At 35.3% G+C, this 6,000-nt stretch overlaps 1 long non-coding RNA gene across 3 annotated transcripts in view; it reads left to right on the plus strand.

Moving 5' to 3' along the window:
• The window catches only part of LOC121066335, a 57,549-nt gene extending 54,937 nt beyond the window's left edge, over positions 1-2,612 (plus strand). For all 3 annotated transcript variants that reach the window (XR_005817684.1, XR_005817681.1, XR_005817683.1), the window contains exon 3: positions 1,711-2,612. This is a non-coding gene — a long non-coding RNA (uncharacterized LOC121066335). The remainder of the gene's footprint in view (positions 1-1,710) is intronic.
• Positions 2,613-6,000: the final 3,388 nt, after the last annotated feature.

Consider the following 6,000-nt stretch of genomic DNA (forward strand, 5'->3'; position numbering starts at 1 on the left):
ATTCTTTTGTTTGTTGCATGGTGAGCAAGCCTGACTGAACAAGCCACTGCAAAGTTTCCAGATGTAAATGTTTGTAATTATGCATTTGTAAATGATCAAACACAATTAAACCTTGAACTAAGAAGTCCTTCTCCACACTGCAGATTAAAAAAATCTTTTTCTGTATATCCAGTACTGGATAGAAATGAATGTGAGGAAAACCTTGTCCTGTGCAAATCTGGCCTCTCCTGATGGTTCTCTTGACCCTGTCTCTGTGAAATTACCCTTGGAAACAAAACAGAAAAATACAGTGTAGAAAATGATGTAGCTCTGAACCTTGGTGTAATTAACATCAGCACTTACCTGAGAGACTGTTCAGAATAGTTATTTGCTGTATTTTGTTTAGGTATTCCTGCTGCAGAAACATTTTTAAAATGAGGACTTTATTCTCACTGATGCTTATTTTCAATTATTTTAAAACAATATGTTAAAAAGCTTTGTAATTGATAAAATACTAACTTGACTGAATTTTCACGTTTGATTACTGACCACTGCTAGGAAGCCAAGTTTTCTCCATTTGCCATAAGTAGACGAAAGCATGACACCCGGGACTTTCACTCTTTGTCCCAACAAATAATTCATATTCATTCTGAGATAAAATGTTCCCTTTAGTCCCTATCTAATTACTAAATAGATTCAGTAGCCTAAAATCTTCAATCAAATCCTAACCCTAAGCCTTCATATAATTTTTCCTTCAGTTAATGTCCTGCTCAAACAAGAACTATTTATTAGAATGATCCCTCTGGTTTAATCAGTTATATTTACATTAATAAAAATAGGGTACAGACCCTGTCCTATGCTAATTGAACATCTAGCATTCTCCTAGTGCTCTCATGGTTGCCTGTTAGTATTTGTAAACAGCATATCAGTACCTGGTTACCACTGCATCTGCAGCTATACGTGATGCCTTGGCATGGCAGAAATAAATTATAGACCTCCAGCATTTCTTTGCATTTAATTTGAGATTCTGTGGGAACTACTGTTGATTTGAAATTTGAATTTAGAACATCAATATATGAAAAACAACTTAAGGGTGTTCATAGGATGTGAGAAAATGGCCTCAAATTGCATCAGGGGAGGTTTAGATTAGATGTCAGGAAGAATTTCTTCATGGGAAATGTGGTTAGGCATTGAACCAGGCTGCCCAGGGAAGTGGTGGAGTCACAGTTCCTGGATGTATTTAAGAGATGTGTGGATATGGCATCTAAGGACATGGTTTACTGGTGGACTTGTAGTGCTAGATGATGGTTGGACTTGATGATCTTTAGGTCTCTTCCAACCTAAGTGATTCTATGATTTCATGATTCTATGATCTCTCATATTCTATGGGCAGGACCTCTTGTCTCAAGTTTTTGAATTTACTTGCCTGTTTCTCAATGTGCAGTTGTAGTGGAAGTTATGTGGACAGTTAATACATGAGATATGGTGAATTTTTTTACAAGATCTTTCAATAATTCCCATGATACGGTGCAATTACTACTGTGTGTGTCACTGCAGTAACAAACAATGCATCACCATTTCTCCCTATTCGTTATAACTATTATGCATAATAAAGCTGCTGTCCTGCTTTCCTTCCTTTTTTATCTCTAAGTCCATTATATATATATATGTAAATATATATATATATATATATATAATTTTTCTATTTTTCTCTGTCTGTTTCTTGTACAGGACCAAGAACCTTGTGCTTAAAGAATGATCATAAAAAGAGGGAGAAGATCAACAGGAAGATTTTATTTTAATACAACAATCCATAAAGAAATTAAATCACTTGTGAGAAAGAAACCTTTGATTTTAAAGTTAAAATTCCAACAGAAAGTTTAAGGTTTGAAATAATAGATTTTTATATTAAAGCTAACCTCAGAACTGATTGAAAACTAGGGCACATAAGGCTTCTTAGACCTCTTTCTGCCATCTATCTTCACTTCAACAGGTATGTGAAACATGAATTCTTTAGATATATAAACTCTCATGTCTAAGCAAAACACTGGTAGAGGACTCTCTAGGAGTACTCCAGCTGCCAAATCCAATGCTTTCCATAATCAGGCATCAGTCTGGAGTACAGCATGATGTACAGCTGTAGTGATCCTGGTGGGTGAGCTTCTTATGGCCACTGAGAGAGGGAAGATGTGTATGTTACTGTTACTTGATCCATCAACAGCCTTCAACACCACCAGTCCCTTGGGTGCAGCTGATTCACTTACAGGACCTGGCAGGCCTGGATGTGCAGCTCTGTGTGGGCTCTGCATGTTCCTCTTGGACAGATAACAGAAGACCCTCCCTCATGGGATACGTAGCTTTCAATCCCATCTTCTGCCTTTGCAAACATATTTGTGGGATCTATCATCAAGAGCACTCGCACAGTTGCCTGTCTACTTTTGCAGAGGCAGTCAATGTTATTGCCCAGATGTCCCAGTGCTGGTGAGAAAAAAGTACATGGATGAAAAGAAGCTGGATCCAATTATTTGTGGATAAGACACGGTGAGTTTCACAGGGAAAGGGAATACTTCAAGGATCTCACCTTTTGTTGAAGGTTTACCCTACTGATAATCAGCATGATTCACAGATCCAAACTTCAGCTGGGAGTGCTGTCACTCACAAGTGCACAGGTGGCAATGCTGAGGAAAGTCTTCCTTTTTAAGGGGCTAGAAAGAAACGTATGCTCATTTGCCTGGAGTGATTGACTAACTTCAGTGATCTGCCTATTAGCTGTCTCTGGCTTACAGCATTTCAGTTCATTTTGTCTTGGGCTGCCTATGAATGAGATACGGGAAGTGGATCAATATGCTCTGGTCTTTTAGAAAAATGAGGCCAAAGTGAAAATGTCACACAAGAGTTACATATACAGTTTTGACTTTTCTTTTGATATTTCACTCTTCAAAACCAGCCTGGTGTTTGCAGTACTTGGAAGATAGTCCTGTGCCCACTGTGGGGGGGATGCTGCAGACAACGTACCTTAAGAGTATTTATCTTGGAAATGGATGTAGGTTCTTCTCCACAGAAAATCTTCACCATCAATGACCAAGCAAATCTTCAGTTTTCCCACTGTAGAAGGAGCAGTAATTTCTCCTTTTACAATTGTCACAAGCAAGAAACTGCATGAACAAATCAAACACTTCTTGAAAAAAGAAAAGGAGTGTTTTTTTTTTTTTTTTTTCAGACCAAAATATTAATTTGAAACTTGATTCTGTGATGGTAGTAATATGCTATAAAATCCAAGACAGGAATCATTAAAAACCACAATAAACAATGGTGCAGACCTCAAAAAAAGAGAAGATACAACAATAGTAATTTTGAATAATAGTTTTTAAATGACAAAAATCAATGCATACTAATATGTGCAGTAAAAAAAACCTCAACTGAATTAGCTGACAAAGAGTGAACAAACTACAACACATCATGGTTGCAGAAAAGCTTTCATATAAAGTAAACCAGTGAGAATACAAATGAGAAACTGCTGGCACATGTTCTGTGTAAAGAATAAGATGAAGTATCCCAAGCTGCGTCAATTATTAAAACTAAAGTCTCAAACTTTGACACATGATCTAGAAATCATAAATAACACTTTCAAAGAGCACTGTCAGACGCTCTAATCTTCCAAGTTGCTTTAAACAGGAGATAAAGTTTGTAAACAAAAGCACTTTATTGAAACTTTCACCAGATCAAAGTGTAACCCTAGACTTGGTAAGAAATAATAAATACTACTAAAGCCTAACACTGGAAAAAGTAACACGCTTAGATGAGCTGCCAGTAACCATTCATTGAGAAATCATACATACACATCTGAACTGTGATTGGAAGTGTTTAACTGAACATTTGAATCAAAAAACATACTATTATACAACTTGACAATCGCAATGAACTGTCTTTCCTATGAATCTGCTGCATTGGAAATCTGTTTTAAACCCTGGACTAGATTAATTTACTGTTGCTGAAATAATACACTTCTGCACGCAAAGTGCACATACAGGCACTCAAATCTCTAGCAAGCCTTAAGTGAAAGTTTAAAGAGGAGCAGAGGCCTGCTGAAGCACTTCTTCAGCTCATCACAAAGGATTTCCATTAGGAAACCTTGTCCATAAAGATCAATCTGGATTATTTCCGTTGTACTTCACTGAGGATGATTCAAAGTTGTATGTTTATTCACCATGAGAATTTGACAATGTAGGTTTGTCCATTCAACTGACTGGGAAACTCTTGACTCATTAAAATGGAAATATTTTTGACTGTTCTTAAATATAAAAACAAAACCAAACACCACCAACAACCAAAAAAACCCCACCAATACAAAAACAAAAACAAAACAAAACCCCACAACAACAACAACAATAGGAAAAACTACAACAATAACAACAACAACAAAAACACACACAAAAAAACCCCACACTCTTCATTTTAGAAAGACCTTCATAAAAATTGGATTAAAAATATTGTGTAATATCCCGACCAGGTGTGTACATACTAGCAATTTAAACTCGCCCTTTTTAAAATGACACCAGGGAGCTAGACAAGGCTGTCCATTACCCTCCTTTCTTTTTACAATTGTAATTGAACCTTTAGCCTTATTTTTCAGCAACCAAGAACTGCTTCATGGAATGAAATTAGCAAACCCCATAAATATAGTTTCATTGTATGCAGATGACGTATCGATTTGCTCCTGTAATCCCAATCATAATCTGCCTCTAATTTTACAATGGATTGGTTTTACATCACCTCGGGCTTCTTTGCAGATACTGTGATAAAACCAATTTTCCTGAAATGACCACACAGTTGTAGAGCCTATTTGACCGAAGTATGATCAGGTGAGATGGGATTCTAGATACCTACAGATAATCGTCTGTTAAGTTAACACCCACATATAACTAAAAGTTGTACTCCCCTAAGTAGAGTGGGAAATTATTTTAGACTTGTCCTCTTTTTTCTTCAAACTTTGTTTTTGGAACTATAAAACCAATGAATATGATAAACCTTAACTTTTTTTTTTTTAATTATTATTGTTTTTTAAAATCTATTTCAATATCTTTCTTTCTTAGTACTGTATATATTCTGGCTTTATTATTTTAATATTTTGCCAGTTTGTACAAATGAAATATTTAAGGTATGTTTCTAAGCCTTGTAGTCATTCTTAGAAAAGGGTGGGTCAACTTCAAAACATTTTTAGCTATTTCTTGTTAAAATTGTAGTTCATTCTACTCCTGATGACTGTAGCTGCAGAACTGAGACACTATTCCTGTAGCACATAGAATACATTATAACAAACAACAATGACAAACCTGTATGCTGAAATTACTGAGAGATATCTGAGACAAACACCCTGCTTCTGGAAAGGATGGGAAAAATCTTATGCATTTTTCTTTTTTTATTCCATGAGCAATTCCCAGAGTAAATTCTTAGAGCTTTGTCTATTTATTTGAACAAGCTTGAAAGATTGGAACAGATACCCGACATTTGGCGATGCCTTTCAAAGTCCAAATATTACATATGTCAAGGTGTTCAGCAATTAGACCAGTCTGGCCTATTGTTTTGCTGTCAAACAGTATTAAATGTGAAATTTTCAGCTGAACATCATACAAGCAGATTATGTAATGTTACTCTACAAAAAGATTATTAAACAGACATATTGACAAAGTTTTTTTTTTTTTTTTTTTTTTTTAACAATTTAACGCTAAAATTAGGTTAATTTAACAAAAGCTTTAAATTTTAGAACTTTTAGAGCTTTATTTTTTAGAATAGGTTTCCTCTGTTTGGAATAAGATTCAATGGTGACTCGTTCCAAACATATATTGATTTTCTTTAATGTTACACAGGTTATAATTAACTCTTCAAAGAATAGCTTCATTTCAGACAAATTTGTCACTTAGTTGTCATAAAATATGCATTCCATAAAAAACTGGTGTGTGACAGAATGTCCTACATTAGCTATTTGAAAAGGAGAGTAACAAAATGGAAAACTCGCATAGA

This window comes from Cygnus olor, chromosome 2 (genome assembly GCF_009769625.2).
Source record: "Cygnus olor isolate bCygOlo1 chromosome 2, bCygOlo1.pri.v2, whole genome shotgun sequence".
Classification (NCBI taxonomy): domain Eukaryota; kingdom Metazoa; phylum Chordata; class Aves; order Anseriformes; family Anatidae; genus Cygnus; species Cygnus olor.